The 19,291-nt window shown below is 39.6% G+C and overlaps 1 protein-coding gene across 3 annotated transcripts in view; it reads left to right on the top strand.

The window, feature by feature from the left end:
- NFYC (nuclear transcription factor Y subunit gamma) overlaps positions 1 to 19,291 on the top strand; it is a 64,091-nt gene that overhangs the window by 2,144 nt on the left and 42,656 nt on the right. Inside the window, exon 1 of one of the 3 annotated variants that reach the window (XM_006747203.3) lies at positions 11,224 to 13,599. The exons of the other annotated variants lie outside the window; for them this stretch is intronic. The gene's annotated coding sequence lies outside the window, so the exon portion shown is untranslated. Of the gene's footprint in view, positions 1 to 11,223; positions 13,600 to 19,291 lie in introns of those variants that run through there. 3 annotated transcript variants of the gene reach the window in all.

A 19,291-nucleotide genomic window follows, 5' to 3' on the forward strand; every position in this document is an offset into this window, starting at 1 on the left:
ATCATTCCCATATTGGAGATGAGAAAATTGAGGATCACAGAGGTTATGTAGCTTGTCCAGTGTCACTCAGTGGTTGAACTGGAATTCAAATCCAAGTTGTCTGATGCCAAAGCCTGTAGTTTTACTGCTATATCATGCTATCAGTATAAACCTGACTAGTCAAACTGCCAGATAGTGTTACATTTCAAAATGGGTCATCTTTCTTTGATTGCTGGGTGTTAGGAGTGTATTGAGTGGGGAGAATATAATTAACAAGAATTTGTTGTACTGTTTCAAAGATTCAGACCACAGAATAGGAACCATATAGAATATAGGTTCTTCAACTAGGTATTTAAATCATAGCTCTTGTTTTCTATTGTGTAGAGAAAGATTTACAAAGTAAACTGTTGGAGTTTTTATGAAGCCAGGTAGATAATAGGGAAAAACATGTACAGAAAGTTTAAGAATCTCATTCTTTAAAATCAGACTTAAGAAAATTGATGACGTAGTCTCTCTATATGCAAGTGATTAATGCCAAGGAATGAGGAACTACCAAGTGTATAAAGAACTCACTTGGGAGCTTTTTCAAATATCACTACTTCTTTAAGATGTTTGTCTCCAAACACTGGGACCTGTCCAGAAGCCTAGTGCCTTCTTCAAACTGTGGGATAGTGAATCTAGTATATGCTTATCTTAAATGATGTGTAAAATTGAAACTGGATACAAAAAATTATTTGCAGTTCTAGTATTTGCATGAAAATCTTTAAATAACTCAGGTTTGGAGGGGAGACCAGTGAATTGGAAGTCTGAGTTGCTTTGTGTCTTGATACAATTAGGTGAAGGTCTCCTCCTTTTTATTTGCAATTACATTGCAGTGTGGAAGATAGAGTCAAAAGAACAAGGGGAAATAGGGCTTGCCATGCATTTTGTGCATTGGTCATCTAACCTTTGTTTGACTCAGTCATTAAGTTAGCAGAATATGAGGAATGTTATGGCATCCATAATTTAGTTTCTTTTTTAGTAAATCTAGACAAGGTTGCAAAAACAAGCGTACACATATTTGCTTTTTATTCAGCAAACATTTCTTAACTATCTGTTCTTCAACACCAGTGATCACCTTCATTCCTTTTAGCTCCTTACACCCATGGCCAGTTGCTGGGCCTTGTTATCATCTGGAATTGACCACCCTAGAAATCTTAACTCCCAGGAGGTCTGAGTAGGTCTGAGTTTATGTTAAAAACTTGAGAACATCAACTTTGCCTTCTAAGTAGACTCATACTAATGTTTAGTGTTTAACAGACTATGTCCATGTTTTGTTCTCTAAATCCTTGTAACAATTCTGTTATCTCATTTATGCGTACATATTTTCCATTTGGTCAAAATTGATTCATTATACTAGAAAAGATACAGGGTGTCTTATGCCCACTTAAAGAGAAGTAGAGGCAAAGTGAAATGCGGGTTGGTGCTAGTTGTCTTTTTGAGGCAATTTTGAAATTCACATCTCTTTTAGTTCAGAGATGCTGAACCACTAAAAATCTATGAATCAAGCTCAGGAATGATATTATAGTTACTACTTTTTATTGAGTGATTACATTGTACCAGCTAGGGTGTAAATGTATTATGCATATTATCTGCCACGCTATGTGGTAGATCCGATCCTACTACCACCTGCATTGTTAGGTGTGAAGAAACTGAGGAGTTAAGTAATTTGCTGAAGGTCACATAAGGTGGCAGAGCCCAGATTCAAGCATAGGTCTATAACTCTTTTTTCTTTTTTTAATATTTTATTTATTTATTTGAGAGACAGAGCGTGAGAGAGAGAGCACAAGCAGGGAGAGCATCAGAGGGAGAGGGAGAAGCAGACTCGCCGCTGAGCAGGGAGCCGGTTGCCGGGCTTGATCCCAGGACCCTGAGACCATGACCTGAGCTGAAGGCAGATGCTTAACCGATGCAGCCACCCGCGCTCCCCTATAACTCTTAATTCTTACAAAATTTGTGGAACCCGTACTCTTAAATACTGGCTTCATTCTTTCTTGAGAGAGTGAATGCGTGAGGGAGGATAGGGGAGGGGAGAGGGAGAGAGAATCTTTTTTTTAAGATTTTATTCATTTAGAGAGAGAGCATGGGGGGAGTAGAGGGAGAAGGAAAGAGAATCTCAAGCAGACTCCACACTGAGTGTAGAGCTGACATGAGGCTCAGTCCCATGACCCTGAGATCACAATCAGAGCCAACATCAAGAGTCAGACGCTCAAAGAGAGAGAAAGAATCTTAGGTAGACTCCACGCTCAGCATGGAGCCCAATATGAGGCTCAGTCTCACCACCCTGAGATCATGTCTTGAATTGAAATCAAGAGTTGGACATTAGACTGAGCCACCCAGGTGCCTCAAACACTGTTCTCTTGACATCCTGAAATATTAGGAGAAAAGAAAAATTCTTGCATCTTAGATCAGGAAGTGGCTTTTGATTTCTTTTAGGCAAGTGCTTTGTACTGAGGCCCTAAAGAGTGTGATGACCTTGACAAGGTCACTTGACTATGCAAGGGGAAAGCCAGGTTTAACTCAGATTACTGGATTCCCAGTCCAGTGCTCATTCCACCGGGCAGCATTGCCTCTTCTGTGGAAACATTGACTTGATGATGGAGATGGCTCTGAGGCACCTTTTGTATTTTGACAAGTTTGCCTCATTCATAGGAGGGAGAATGGCAGAGGACATTATAAGGTCACAGACGGAGGCGCCTGGGTGGCTCAGATGGTTAAGTGTCTGCCTTCGGCTCAGGTCATGATCCCAGGGTCCTGGGATCGAGCCCCGCATCGGGTTCCCTGCTCAGCGGGAGGCCTACTTCTCCCTCTTCCTCTCCCGCTCTCCCTGCTTGTGTTCTCTCTCTTGCTGTGTCTCTCTCTGTCAAATAAATAAAATCTTAAAAGAAAAAAAGGTCACAGACGACCTTCTTGAGGTTCATTCCAACCTCAGGCATACAACCTAGGAGGAACATTCCTTAGCCAGCAAGTTGTTCTTTTCCATTCAGTTTCTTATGCTCAAAGCAGACTGATTGTGAGTTATCTGATGTCTTCCAGTCTCTCTTCTCATTTTGTTTATTCAGTTTTTCATGCATGTGCTGTGACTGGTTAGGAAGGCTACAAGGTCATTTTAGTATTTTCCCAGAGACTAAAAGCACCTAACATAATTTAAGTAGATTAATTGTTGGAGGAAATGGATTTAAAATACTTTGGCCAAAAAGTGCTGTTGGGAGGGGGTAGTGTAGTTGCTGACGCTGGCTTCAGACCTGGGAAAGAATTCTTCTGCAATGCAGTTACCCTCTGTGTGAGCTGGGGGTCAGTTTCTCAACCTGTCTGAGCCTTAGTTTCTTATGTGAAGTATTGGTGGTGACACCTATCTTATAGAGTAGTTAGGAAAAATGAATACAGTAGCATACAGTGGGTGCCTGTCACCAAGTGGACCTTAATAAATGAGAGGACACATCATTTTCTTTTTAGAACAGCATAAAATCTGTCCTTTCAGCCTGTTAGAGCTTCCCTAATAAGGAGGCCTTTTGTAATTATCTACTCTTTTATGTACGGTAAGATGTCTACATGGGGGAGCAGCCACTTGGCATGAAAGAAATAACCTAATTTAGTTACGTTGTGGTTTAGGAGCTGGTTTACAATGGATCTATATTATTATTAGTCTGTATTTATGAATGTATGAAGTAGTAGGATTATTTCAGGGTTAGGTTGTCTCCTGATTGCTCTGTTAATCCTCAGGTCCTGAGTGGTAATGATTTTGATGAGATGAGAACTTTTTCATATTTGCCAGATGGCGATAATTATTGAAATCAGAACAACCAGTTTTATCCTTCAATCCAGAAAGAGATTTGCATTATAGTCATTTAAAAAAATTTTCTAATTGTAGAAATTGTCAGTTGACATAGGACTGTCAGTTTGGTTTCTAGTCACCTGGGTAACATTTTCTTTGAAGTAAGCAGGAAGACAACATTGTGGAATGGTTCAGGAAAAAATCCCTCTGCCTGCAGAAATTTTTGCCAGGTTGCAAAATTTGCTGCACCCTTCCCACACTTCTCCATGTTGTAGCAGTGATGTACCTGATAACGGTGAGGCAACAGCTGTGCTCATTTTCAGCGTGGGAGTTGTATTTTCTATTTTGGTTTAAGTCTTTGTTTGGGGGTGCCTGACTGGCTCAGTCGGTGGAGTGTGTGACTCTTGAACTTCGGGGTTGTGGGTTCGAGCCCCATGTTGAGTGTGGAGATTGCTTAAAAAGAAAATATTAAAAAAGAAAAAAAGTCCTTGTCTGCAGACAGATTACTTCTAAATTCAGTGTACTTTTATATAATGAAAGCTTTCTAATGGGTAAACTTCAGGTGCAGTTTAGAGAGAGGGACTAGGCTAGCCTATACATTTGAATGTTTCCAGTAGAATAGGTTTAACTTATAGATTCAAATCTTCATGTCCAAGATATATAAAGTGTCTTATTTAGATGAATACTCTCCATTTAAAACCAACAATATATTGTTAGATCAGATTCAAGAATCTTTTTTTTTTAATTTTTAATTTTTATTTTTTAAAGATTTTATTTATTTATTTGACAGAAATCACAAGCCGGGGGAGTGGCAGGCAGAGACAGAGAGAGAAGCAGGCTCTCCACAGAGCAGGGGGAGCCCGATGTGGGACTCGATCCCAGGACCCTGGGATCATGACCCGAGCCTAAGGCAGTCGCTTAACCAACTGAGCCACCCAGGCGCCCAAGAATTAATCTTAAATACATTCGTGGGTATGAGCTGTAAATAGTGATCTTGAGCAGTGCTTCAATAAATGCTTCAGTGACTCATAGGAAATGAATTTGGAGTATAGAATATTTTGTATGATGTCATTGGCTTAAATCTATCAGAGTTACAGCAGTCCCACCCATTCTCCACAGTTTCGCTTTCTACGGTTTCAGTTACTGCGGTCAGCCGTGGTCCAGAAGCAGATGATCCTTCTGATTATTGTCAGAAGATAGTAGTAGCCTAACGCCGCATCACAGTGCCCCTCACTTCATGTCATTCCTCTCAGTTCATCTCATCACACAGGCCTTTTATCATCTCACATCATCACAAGAAGGGTGAGTGCAGAACAGTAAGAGATTTTGAGAGAGACACCACATTCACATAACAGTATATTATTATAATTGTTCTATTTTATTTTATTTTTAAGATTTTATTTATGTCACAGAGAGAGACACAGCGAGAGAGGGAACACAAGCGGGGGAGTGGGAGAGGGAGAAGCAGGCTTCCTGTGGAGCAGGGAGCCCAATGCGGGGCTCGATCCCAGGACCCTGGGATCATGACCTGAGCTGAAGGTAGACGCTTAACGACTGAGCCACTCGGGTGCCCCAATTGTTCTATTTTATTATTAATTATTGTTATTGATCTCTTTATTGTGCCTAATTTATAAATTAAACTTCCATCATAGATACGTACATATTGGAAGAAACAGTGTATATAGGGTTCCATACTACCTGCAGTTTCAGGCATCCACTGGGGGGGTGGGTGGTGGAATGTATCTCCTGTAGATAGGGGGGGACTACTGTACTGAAGGTTTTCACAATTTCTGTTACTGTCAACCCTGCCCTCAGAAGCTGCACATTGTCCAGTGATCTATATGAAGTGAGATTCTTTGCCCAGTGTTAAGAAAACACATCCCCTCACTGGTGGCATGATCATTCATATAAAAGAGGAAAGTGAAAGTACATGCAGTCTGCACAGTTGAACATCTTTGTCATTTTTAACTGTCTTAAAAATTATTACTGTACCCTGAAGGGTAAGTAGCTTAGAATTTGCTCATTATCAGCTGACAAAGTTGTGGCCTTTTAAAAAAGCAAAGCACACTCGGTTGGCGATAATTTGGGAGGCAGAGGATTGCTATTTATGGTGATATTTAATGTCATTTTCAGTAGGACTAAATTAAAAGGGAAATGCCATAATGTGTGTAAAACTCCAACCATTTTGGAAAGTGGTCAGAATAGAGTTGCCTCTAATCTTCATTCCACTAAAATCTGTAAGGCAGTTTAGAGCAGCATTTCTTAAGCTGTTTCATTGAACATTAGTTCTTATACAATGTATTAAATGTCCTCTGGAGTTGGAAAAAGGATCCTTGACAGAATGATGTCTAAAGTGAAATGCATTTCTTTACTGCAGAATTAGTATTCAGAGTGTGTGTGTTGATGTCCTTATGACCCTTCAAGAGAGAGGATACATAATGCAGTGTTTCTTGAACTTATTTGGTTCTGGAACCCTGTTTGTGAGAACATCTAATAAGCATTTCATGTTACGACTAGTGTGTAGTGGGGCCCAGTTGAACAGTTCTGGTATAGAGAGTTTATGAGTAAAAAATGAATCTTTTTGTATATGACAGCTTGGCCAATGGTGGGAAAGGATTTGTCTGGGAACATACAACATATCTCCAAAATCACATAGACTCTTAGGGATGAATGTGATTTCAAAAGGTCATCTAACCCAGTTGCCAATATCAGCGATAATACTAGCAGTACCATTTTTTAGAGCACTTGCCGTTTATCAGTCACAGTGTTGTTATTCTACAGGTATTATTAACCACTGGTCTTAATGATTTTTTATCTTCTTAATATTTCCCATTCATCTGTTCAACATCTGCACTACCACATTTTCCAGTAACTAGATGACACAAGGTCTTGTTTTCCCTGCTATCTGTCTGGAGCTGTCATGCTCCCACCCTGTCTACTTCTCCATACTATACCCCAAATGATCTTTTAAAAGGGTAATTCTGATTGTGCCAGTCCCATGCATAAAGCTCTTCAGTGGCTCACTGTTGTCTTCAGAATAAAGTTCTAGTATCTTAGTCTTGTCCAGGCCTGTTCACTTTTCTAGGTTAACTTCTAGCCTTTTGTCACTGGGCTGCTGCCATATCAAACTATAGCCATTCCAGGAATGTAATGCTTTCTGTCAGCTCCAGGACTTTGCACATGCAGTTTGCTTGTCTGTCTCAGTAGGTTCCTATTCTTCTTACAATTTTAAATCCCCCAAGAAGTTGTCTCTGACCAGCCTGAAATTTAGTTAGGCCCTGGGTTAGGGGATCTACTTATGTCTTGTACTATGCATTTCCTCCTGTTGGAACTCTTAACACACAGCACTATGATTGCCTATTTTAATTTTCTTTTTTGTTATAAAAGACTTTAGTCTCCTTGAGGACAGGACTGTGTATTGTTTAGGATCCCCAGATCTTAGCATAATACCTAGCACAATACCTACACGTAAGTATTTATTGAATGAATGAAAGTATCCCTAATCCTTACAGCCTTGCAAGATGGTTTATAGTTTAGGAGATTGGCCTCAGTGGAGTTAAGTAACTAGTTTGAGGTTACTCAGCTAAAAAGAGGTGAGGAGGGATTAGAATCTAAATCTGTCTAGCTGCAAAGACTGGGCTTTTTTTCCCTCTGCTTCTCCACATGGCTGCTCTTTTTCATCTTGTCTTCACATATTCCTGTCAAGTGTTCAAACAGCCTGTGCTAACAACCCCATCCATAGCTTCTGAGGCAGCTTGTGCCATCTTTGGACAGCTCTGAGAGAACAGAATAGTTTTCTAGAATAGTTTTCCACCCATTGGTTTTAATTTATGCTTTGGAGAATATAATTTATTTTTTAAAAACAAGTAATTCAGAATTTATGATCCACTTAAGGTCTCATTTATTGGTTCACTTCATTAATTTATTGAGCAGCCATTTACTGGGCATCAGGAAGCGCTGTGTTCCTTATTCTAATGATACTGTCATTGCTCAAAATATTTCTGGGACTTCTTTGGAAATTATCTTCAGAACTTCTGTCAGATTCTTTTGAAAATGTGTTGATACTTTTTTTTTTTTAAGATTTTATTTATTTATCAGAGAGAGAGACAGAAGCAGGCAGAGGGAGAAGCAGGCTCCTTGCTGAGTAAGGAGCCCGATGTGGGACTCGATCCCAGGACCCTGGGATCATGACCTGAGCTGAAGGCAGAGGCTTAACCGACTGAGCCACCCAGGCGTCCCTGATACATTTTTTTAAACCTTGAAGGTGGATTTGGTTTGGGAAATAACTGATAGTTGTTCACGACCAAGTCAGGTGAAAGATATGGGTCAGGAGGAACAATCTGGCAGCCCTTAATTTTCTTTGATCTGCTTATGATTAAAAAATTCGAACCAAAATTGAAAATGGAAAGATTTAACATTAAAACAATCTGGCTTTCATGGTTTTTTTGTTTTGTTTTGTTTTTTGTTTTTTAACCAGACAAAATGATACTATTTATGAAGCCATTGCAGTGGTTCTGGAAGGGATAATGAGGGTACAAGGAATGGGCATAATGGATGTTCTCTGTGATGCTGTTTACAATATTTTAAAATTGAAGACATTGAGGGATTAATATCTAAAATATATGAAGACCTTATACATTTCAGTACCCAAAAAAAATCCAGTTAAAAAATGGGCAGAGGACTTGAAAAGACATTTTTCCAAAGAAGACATACAGATGGCCAACAGACACATGAAAAGGTGATCAACATCACTAATCATCAGGAAAATGCAAATCAAAACTACAATGATACATCACCTTACATCTGTCAGAAAATTAAAAAGACAAGAAATAAGCTTGGCAAGGATGTGGAGAAAAAGGAACCTATGTGTGCTGTTGGTGGGAATGTAAATTGGTACAGCCACTGTGGAAAACAGTATGGAGATTCCTCAAAAAATTAAAAATAGAAATACCATATGATCCAGTAATTCTACTACTGGGCATCTACCCAAAGAAAATGAAAACACTGATTCAAAAAGATATATGTACCCCTATGTTCATTGTAGCCTTGGCATTATTTACAATAGCCAAGATGTGGAAGCAACCTAAATGTCCATCAATAGACGAGTGGGTAGGAAGATGTGGTGTGCGTGTGCACGCGCACACACACACACACACAGTGGAATATTACATAGCCATATAAAAGAATGAGATTATGCCATTTGTGACAACATGGATGGACCTAGAGAATATTATGCTAAATGAAGTAAGTCTAACTGAGAAAGACAGATACTGTATGATTTTAGTCATATGTGGAATCTAAAAAACAAAACAAATGAACAACAAAAAAGCATAATCAGACCTATAAATACAGAGAACATACTGATGGTTGCCAAGGAGGGCATGGAATAGCTGAAATGGAGTGGGAGATACAGGCTTCCAGTTACGGAATGAATAAACCACAGAAATGAAAGGCACAGCATAGGGAATATAGTCAATGATACTGGAATAGTGTTGTATGGTGACAGATGGTAGCTACACTTGTGGTGAGCATAACATAGAGAAGTTGAATCATTGTGTTACACACCTGAAACTAGTGTAATATTGTGAAAACTATACTCAAAAAATTCAAAAGGTAAAAAAAAAAAATTGGAAACACAAGTTACTAATAAAAAACTGATTGAAGATTATGGTCCATTCAATGGACTATAACCCAATTATAAATGATATAGATATATATTTGATATGGAAAGTTAACATTTTTTAAGTGCAAAAGATTACAAAACAGTTTGTATAGTGTTATCTAATATTGGGAGACTAACTCAGCCTTCTCATTTACATAAGCAAAATACAGTGTTTGATTCTGAGTGGTTGCATTAAAGGAATTCATAAAAAAATACCCCATTCCCTTAACCTATCACAACATCAGTACAAAACTGGTATATATATCTCTCATCAGCTTAGTATGTAAGAAGTCATACAATGTATTTAATATTCAAATGAATATGGCTTTGTGTTCACATCACAACATATGAAAAGTTCATTTTTTTTAGAGGTTCTCTGATATTTCTTGGGGCTTCCAGGTTTACTTACTTCACTAAGTCCAAAGAAATCAGTTGGGGTACCATCAGTAAAATGTTTGTTCAGGGCACTGAAGAGCCCAATATCTTTGCTGCTAATTATGCTTCTGATGTGATACAGTATAACCTCCAAGATTAGGTTATCTGGGGGACTGAGCAAGACTTTGTACTTGACAAGAATTGTCATGGTGGTTAGGGCCAACTTCTGCCATAACGCTGGTCCTTCAGTCATTCCTCAGGATGGCAGATCAGGAGCTGTTCTAGCATCACCTTTTTGTGTTCAGGATCTGGCTTTTGCTTCTTTGATTGGTTTTGAAGCTCTTGCTGCAGTGGACTAGTGTTCCTCCATGGCATTTGTCAGTTGGAGCTGAACAATGGCTGCCCCTTTAGATGGGACATGTACTCTCCAGTTTTCCTCAATCCCCGCTACTCCTTGTTATTTCGTTGACACTATGGCTAAGGTTGTGTTTGAGATATACCTCTGTACTGAACACTGGGGATATATGTGGATATAAACAAAACACAGCCGCTGTCTTCAGGAAGCCCTCCTCTGGTAATAGAGACATGGTTGAAAGTAATTATAATGTGTGATAAGTGCTATAGTCAAGTGTATATTTAGATATTGAGTACCTAGCACATGCTAGGTATTAATGCTGAGTGCTTTACCTTGTCATTTAAGCCTCAACATTCCCATGGGTTGGTGTTATTTTCTTCCATTTTATACATGAAGTGAGCTCAGAGATGGTTAAGTAACTTGGCCAGGGTCATAGAATTTTCTGACCAAGAGCATCAGTTCCCACTGTGCCTACTTTGAGAGTATTTAAGCTTGAACCACTTAATCAGAGGCCTTCGATTTGCCTCATAGTGATCTGGGTGTTTTTTAGGGCAGACGACGCAGTTGTCTGGTTTGGAGGGCTGCTGAGATCCAGGACCAGGGAAGAATGTGAGTTGGAATCCCAGAGATCCCATGAGGCTCTTAGTCCACAGTAACAACAGGCTAGAGAGGAGAAAGCAATAGTAAGTAAATGGGTCAGGCTGCCAGATGGAAATTCTAGGATAACTTCAGTTCTCTTCCCACTTGTAGCTTGAATTATAGTAAGGTGGCTGTTGATGAGAAATAGGGGTTGAGGGGCGCCTGGGTGGCGCAGTTGGTTAAGTGTCTGATTCTTGGTTTCAGCTCAGGTCGTGTCCTCAGGGTTGTGAGATAGAGCCCCAAGTAGGGCTCCGTGCTCAGTGCAGAGTCTGCTTAAGTTTCTCTCTCCCTCTCCTCCTTCCCCATGCTGTCTCCCTCTCTCTCTCAAATAAATAAATCTTTAAAAAAGGAAAAGAAATAGGGGTTGAAGTGTTTTTCTGGCAAACTTTCCAAGAACTAGTAAAAACTACGCCAAAGACCTTCACAGAGTATTAAGGGACATGTTTGGTTTAATCGGGTACATCAAACACAGAGTCAAGGATGGGCATTTGGGACAAGAACCAAATTTCAGCCTGGATTGGTGGTGAAAGGCATGGGGGAGATTTTTTGTAGCAGCTGGTAGTCCTCCCACACTGCCTTTTATGGCTCAGGAGTTGCTTTCTGCAGGGTTGCAGGGTATGCTGGAGATAGAAGAGAGACAGTCCCTTCTAGTAGCTTTAGGGCTTTAAGGAAAGGGTGCTATTTTGTCACATACTTAGCTAGGTCTCCAACTAAGAGATCAAGCTCAACATCAGTCAGATTTCTGATTTTTAAATTAATGAAGTTGGGTGTAATAGTTTATGCTACCTCTACATATATGTGACCCCTAAGAATTTCCTTGGCTGTGCCCTGAGGTGCCCCATGTCTCAGTATCAGCATTGTGGTACAATAGAAAGAATAGCACCCTAGGTGGGACCTGAGTTTGCATCCTCAGTGTATGGTTAGGAGCCACTTGTCAAAGTTCTCCTTCACTCTTTCTCACATATAAAAGCGGATAGTGAGGATTAGAGGGGGAAAGTCTGTAACATACCTAGCATAGAACCTGGCACTAATCATGATGAAATTAATTCATTTCAATGTGAGAAATGAGTAGAATGTGTATAGAGAAGTTAGTATGGCAAAGCGATTAGAAGGACCACCTTGCTTCTGTTTCAGGGCGCTACCAAATCCCTGCATATGCCCATGATGACTTTGCATGTAGGGTCAGCCGAGGTATTTCTAGAGAAGGTCTCCTTCCCCTGGCAAAACAGTTGTGTTGTTTAGTCCTGGAATACTTGGTTTCAAGGGAGGAAGCAGATCTAAGGAGACTGTTAAAGGCCTTTGGTAATAGTGCGATGTTTCTATTTGAATATTTTGTAAAAAGAAAAGAAAAAAGACATGTTAATTCATTTTCACCATATTAGGAGGCTCCTCTTTAAAACCTCAACAGTTGGGCCCAAAATCCATAAGCAAATCTTTGACCACCGCAGTAAACTTCAGCACCCCAGAATGTCTTCAGTAACTGCAGTACTTGCACTGTCTATCCTGAGATCATCCCTGTTACTTATTCTTGAAAATGTGGTAAAAAGTTTATTGTCTGTGATATCAACACTGTAATATTAAAAGCTAATCATTTTTTATGACCATCCTAAATAATAAATCCATCAAACTGTAATGAGCTTTAAACAATAGTCATTGGTGTTCTATCTCTGCCAGTTCCCCCCCCCCCATCATTGTATTTCCCTCTCGGGTTCCTGGTAGACCTTTTGGAAATGCCACCATCTCTGTCACTACCTTCTTATATTACTCCAGAATTTTCCTATTTAGATTAGTTTGTGTTTCAAACTAGTACTAATAATGTGCTTTCAAAATTACCAGGGACATAATGACAGATGCCTTTTTAGAAATCCTACAAGCTGTTGTATGGCCATTGTTATCACTCTTTGTTACTGTAAAGAGGTCACATTTTCTTTGGAGCTGTTGGATGAGCCCACCCGGTTTGCTTTTTCTTCTGTTAATGCTCGAGAAAACTGGATAGTTAAGTCACAACTTTCCGATCTTAGGCACATTGCTTCTCTGGTTTACTGCCATAGGATACTGTAGCAATATCTTACAGACATCTTTGATGGCCAATCAGAAGCAGTTAAGTTACCTTAAATTTTTTAAGTGGAACTCTGACAGCCAATAAGAAATCCTTTGGGTGGGAACTGTAACAACCCTTTCGTGTGATTTTAAGAACATTGTAAATTTGCAGTTTCCTCTGTTTTGGAAACACAAGAGGCCCTAGTGCGTCTGCTGTGTGCATTTGCCAGGCATTTACAAGCCTTAAGTTCCCTGTAATTTGAAGTCTGAATCTGACCCCTGTTCTGCTTCTCAAGGTAACTTTAAAACAGGAAGTGTACAAAGGAGGTAACTGATGACGTGAACAGCCAATCATGGCTTTGTGTTCTTAGCTGATAAAGCAGCTCAGCCAATGGGACCACTCTGGAGGCAAGGTTTGGTGTCAAATAGCATGCTAGATTGAATGCCTTTGACTGTTAAAGTGGAAGGAGGCTGCAGGGCTTCATTGGAGCCTCGGAGTTTTTCACTGAGGCAGGGGTCAGCTGAAAGACAAAGAAAAATGGCGAATAGTTTGCTGGGGGGTGGGGGGACAGCTGTTCGGGTTTTCACTGGAGTGGACATTCCAGACTCAGGTTTCTGCATCTCCTGCTGCCTTTTGTTTCCTCCGTCCTTTTGGGGGGGAGGGCTAGGAGTGACTTAAATTCTCCCTGTCCGTGGAGATATAAATAACTACATGTAAAATTAATGCAGTTCCCGGTAAGTTTAATTCTTTGTTTTGTGTTAAAATGGTAGAAACTGTTTAGCTTCAGAGAGTGTAGACAAGTTGCACTGTTTCAGAAAATGGCCACTTTACATTCCATGCATACCTTTTGGTGCACCTAGAATACCTTGGCTCTGTTTAGATTTTGCATGCCCTTCACCTAGGATTTCTTTTCCTAGTTGAGTATTGACAAGATCAGGTACATGAAGAAAGGCTAATCATTTTTCAGGGACACACAGAAGCAAAGCACTTTCTCTTTGCATTGGGTAAACTTAACTGTTTTCCAAATAATTTTCCTTTGTTCAAGTGCACTGAAGCTTTCCTACAGAATAAGCTGAGTTGTTGTAAGACTTCTTCTGTTTCCATGCACTTTGTTGACATCTGTGTTTTCAGAGGTGGAAGCAACACCATTGATGTTCTAAATTTGTGTGAAAATACGGTTTGCATGGATGCAGGTTCTAATGGTGAAGGCCCACATGCCTATGTGAAATTCTCCCGTAACTTTCTTGATTTACCTGTCTGCTTCTATTCTAATACGTACCAGTAATTAAGTAACAGTCTTTGTTTTAAAATACACGTTCTAGGTTAGAATGTTGGTGAGAAACATACTTTTCCACTATATTGGCAGTGAAAAGAGCAAATCTTTTTCTACCAGTTTCACACATTTTTGTCAGGCATTGGTTGAGTTCTTTAAAAATGTGAGCAAAGTGCTTTTCATTTTTCTGTATGAAATAATTGAATCCTAATTTACCTGCATTTTGTGAATAGGAAAGTTAAGAGTACAGGCACCCTATCTTTTGCCCTTGATAATTTTTTCCCCTCTTTTAGGGATACAAAGCTAATGCTGGTGGCTAATCAGTAACCAGTCAGGTTTTGTGAATAGTGAACTCTTCTGTCCCATGTACTAACATCTATAATACACTTGATTTTAAAAAGCAATTCTTTGTTTTCTTATTTGAAAATATGGAATGAAGGTCATTGGAACATTTCTGCAGCAGACTCAGCGTGGAGCAGTGAGCCAGCAGTACTCAGTCTCTGGGTAGGGAAAAGGAGCAGGCCCTAGTAGAGGAGAAGTTTGGAGGGTGTTGATTGCCTTCCCCTGGCTTCCCCTCGTGTAAAGGATTTACCAGAGAGGATCCATAGGGGTTTAGATTTGGGGCTCTTCAAATGAGTGGTGTAGCAGTCAAAGTTCCTCGATGCAGGCCTCTGTCGTTGCTCGCAAAAGTGACCTTGAAAAACTGCCGAGGAGTTGAAAGATGGAAGGACAAAGTTTGTTTATACAGATTTAGACTGAAAAGCTCTATTTAAGATGAAAAGAGACTGTACTTCTGATGTTCAAGTCGAGTGGTTAGTAGGAATATGTTACAGATTCAGATTAGGAGTTTTCAAGCAGTAAGAAAATAGGGCTGCATTCATTCTCTCTCCCACTCTTCTCTGTTCCTTCCCCCAGCAAAAAAATTCTAAATCCTTTGGTATGATAGTTGAGTGAACTGCCTAACAGATTCAGAATTCCTTGCACGCTACCTTGTCTTCTGTGTAATCTAGAGGGTTCTTAGTGAAGAATGGCATTTCAAGAGTTCAAAGCAGTTATGTTTGTAAAACTTCTTTGAGGGAATTGGAATGCTTATGGTAAGAAAACTGTCATTCTGGGAAGTTAAATCATAAGAGAAAGGAGTATGTGTTAAGGATTACACTTTAACAGATAATTTAAATTTATTTTTTATAAGTCATTGATTTATATGTTCTCAGTTGCTCCAGGTTTTATGTACGATTTAAAAAACAGATGTAGATACCGAATGACTCTTTTAGCCTGGGAGAAGGCCTGGAGCAGGGAAGGCAGAAAGGTAAGTGGGGCACAGTATGAGGCCTTGATTAAAACTCTTTGAGAACTTTGTGGATTTCGCTTCTTGGAAAGATCTCTAGCCATTGCCTCTAGCTTGGGTTCTTAACCTTTTCAGAGTCATGGACTCTGAGAATCTGACCAACTACCTGGAAAAATGCACATAGGCATGCCTATGCAGAACCCCTGGTGACTAAGATATCTTCCAGTATATGCCGAATGGTGTTTATATGATCTCCTTATTTAACACATTAGCCAGATAAATGTTTTCCAGAAAAATGAAGAAAACTCTGCTTCCATAAGGAGCATAGGGCCTTCCACAGCTAACTAGAACTTAGACTAGGGGTGGGTGTGTGTGGGTGGGGATGACTTAGATGGGGTCTTAGATCTGGGCATTTATTTATACTCTGATTACAGTATTTGAGGCAGCATGGTGTGGTAGCAAAAGCAGGCCATTTAAAGTCAGGAGACCTGTGTTCAGGTTCCATTCAGCTATCACCAGCTTTGTGAGCTTGGGCAAGTCAGCCATTTAGTGTCAGCTTCCTCACATGTAAAAATGGGACCTAAAAATAGCACCTTCCTATTTAGTGGTGAGTCTCAAATGAGATCATGTAGTCAAAGTGCTTTGCAAATTGTGAATTGCTGCATAAATATTAGTTGCTATTAATCCAGACTATTGGGGGGGTAGGGGTTAAATACGAAGATAGGTGGGGCATCAAAGAAAAGAAATGCCAGTATTTTAATATGTTTACCAAGGAGTTTCCTTAAACCTGACACATCTCTTTTTAAACATGGTTCCACATGCCTTCACATGCATATTCTCGTTTGTGCTGACATGACCCTATGTAATTCATTTGTTGAGACCATCAAACCTTCCCTTACCAGGATGCCTATGATGAAAGAATTTTAACCCCTTTGTCAAAAATTAAGAGTGTCTAAGAATAAGATGAAATGGGAATGCTGAGTTTTTAAAAACCCTTACTAGATTTAGGAGCCTCTCAGAATAAAAACTGGGAACCAGTTCTGATTGGGTACTGAGATTTGTGTTATAATGCAGGTAAGTTCTAATAGTTGCAGATGTTTACTAAGCAGAGGTTCATTTTTAGTTTGTGCAACAAATATTTATAAAGTAAACTGGAGCCGTTTTTTTGTTTGCTTTGTGGTCATATTTTTTTGGTCAGTTTTCAAACTTGGGGGGTAGTTACAGCTTGCAGAGTAGTAGTAAGCAAGTAAATGTTGGGATAAAGAAAAAACTAATTGGTTGCATCAAAATATAAACACTAGCATGAATGCCACATAGCTGATACATATGGTGAGATACATTTCCAAGATAAATGGTGGAAACCCATGGGGATTTCTTACCCATTTTACATGCCTGGTGTCATCTATTTTTAGGACTTTTTTTTCTTTCCCTGGGGTGGGGGTGGATATTTTGTGATCTATTTGATTTCCTGTCCTATTAAGTCACTTCCTATCAGGCATGGTCAGTCAGCATTGATGTCTGTCTCCTTTCTATGCATTGAAGGAATCATTCACACAGAATAAGATTTGGCAAAATTGGAATTGGCCTCTCCACATAAAAGTCCGCTTCCTGGGATGTGTATGTTTGAAAACAGCAGTCATGGTCACTGTGAGCTTTTTGTTCCTAAAACAAGATGAGGTCTCCTTTTAGAGAAGGTATATACTTTCATGGAGGCTTCAGTAACCCCAAAAGTATTCTTAAAGCTAATCATTTAGACATGGTCTTCACGAATGGAGTTATTTTGGTCTATTCTGGCCCCAATAATATATGCATACAGAGCTATTATACTCTTAAGTTCAGCTGATGGAAATCATCTAGGGATCTAGTCTACTTCCCTTCTTGTAAAGTGGGGATGTTGAGGCCCAGAAAGGTTAGGTGCCCCAATCTTTCAGCTTTTTAATGGCTGGCCTATGCAAATTCAGAGATTCATCTCCTACTTAGTTCATTCCAGGTTTCTTTTATTCCTCTAGGTGGTTTTTACTTTTTATTTTTCATATTTCTCTTCCTTTTGGTACATCCATACAGGTTTGCTATTTGAACACAGAAGGAACAGAAAATGGGCCATGGAAGTGGTTCAGAAGTCTCCATGTGGAGTCTGTTGGTTAGAAAGTCTGCTGCAGCAGACTTACAGTCCCTTTTGGGATCTGAAGATTTCTTGCCTCAGCCAACTGGCTTATTTAGAAAGCAGAGAATCAGCTAGGAAGTTAATGGTGCCCACCTGGCTGAGGTGTCCCAGAGAGCTGGGTTACTTTTATATATTACAAGGAAGTAAACTAAGGTATACAAACACAACACCTGCGTGCCAGTTGGGGTTTTGTTTTGTTTTTTGGTGGTGGTGGTTGTTAATACACCTCAAGAGCAAGCTAACTCCCAAACAAGTTCGGGCCTGGTTCTTCAATTGAGTCCTTAAGCCAACTGGTATTTCATAAACAAAGATCGCAGGATCATTTTAAGCATTTGACAAGACTGAAATAGAAATCATTGTCTATATACTCCCTAAATAATATTTTAACTATGTTGACTTTAATCTTTACCACCAACAAAGTAGTTGTGTTTCTGCACGTGTGTGTTTGGTTTTGTTCTCATTTGCATATTCTCTGATAGACCATAAACTACTTGAACCTTTTAAAGTTTTTTTTTTTTGTAGTTGGATTTCTTTTTACCACCTTCATATATTTGAACTAAAGTTACAATTTACTGAAAGAGTGAGAGCTTGAATGATATGCATCTTATGTGATGTGTAGGTGCTGAGGTGTACTGTGTCTGAAAAGTAGCGTAGACATAGCTGGATAGTATCTTCCTTGCGTCTGCATCTCCCAGAAGCTTCATTTTCTTTTTAACCTCTTCTCTCTGCTGTCTCGTCAGTATTGGGCCCAGACCTTTAAAACTTGGTCACATTCTGTCTGTATTGTCACCCTTACCTTCCCGTCAAAGCCACACCTCACTGTTCAATACATGACCAAAAGTTTTCCTCTGGTTAGAATGTTTACTATAAATTAAGTTACAGCGCTGCACTCTGTAGTGAAAAAGGGCAGTTGAAGGATAAGAAATGAAGGTAAATTCCAGTGTAAAGGCAGAACTAAAGAAAAAAAGCCATGTAGTAAATGTTTAACTTTAAAGTGGCATAACATAGCTTGTGACCTTGTGTTCCTTAGTTCAAAGGAAGAAAAGAGACAAACCACAGCAAACAGCAATGCTGATTCACTTGGTTACCTTTTTTCTTGGAAGTACTATCATTTGGTCTGTCTTCATCATTTCATTTACATAGAAAACTAAAGCAAGACCTGCTTGATTGGAAATACCCAGATAAAATGAATTTTTCCTTTATCTTTCTAAGCTGTATAGTTCTTACCTAGGAGAAAATACTGAAGGTGGATGCTTTACATTTCCTTTTACTAATTCACCACACATACGCATGTCTTATGTGTGGAGACTTCAAAAATGTGTACAAATAAAATTTTATTCCAGGATCTAACGGGAGACAGAGGATATATATCAAGTATGTGAAACTGATATGGAAAGTACAACCAAAGGGCACAGAATTCAGAGGAAGGGAGATCCTTACTTTTGACTTAGGAATGAAGGAAGGCAGTGTAGCTGGGCGTTAGACTCAGGGAGGTAGCTGGGCGTTAGACTCAGGGAAAGGAGGAGCAAGGTCATGATTCAAAAAGTGCAGCATGTGCTGAAGAGAGCAGTAAATGACCCAGTGTGCTTAGAGCATATAAGGAGATGAGTTAGGGACAGGAGGGAGTGCAAAAACAAAGAAGTCTGGAGAAGTAAGTTGGGGTCAGCTGTGACTGTCAGGTTAAGAAATTTGAACTGTCTC

The sequence above is a fragment of the Leptonychotes weddellii genome, chromosome 4 (assembly GCF_054177405.1).
Source record: "Leptonychotes weddellii isolate Sample4059 chromosome 4, ASM5417740v2, whole genome shotgun sequence".
Taxonomy (NCBI): domain Eukaryota; kingdom Metazoa; phylum Chordata; class Mammalia; order Carnivora; family Phocidae; genus Leptonychotes; species Leptonychotes weddellii.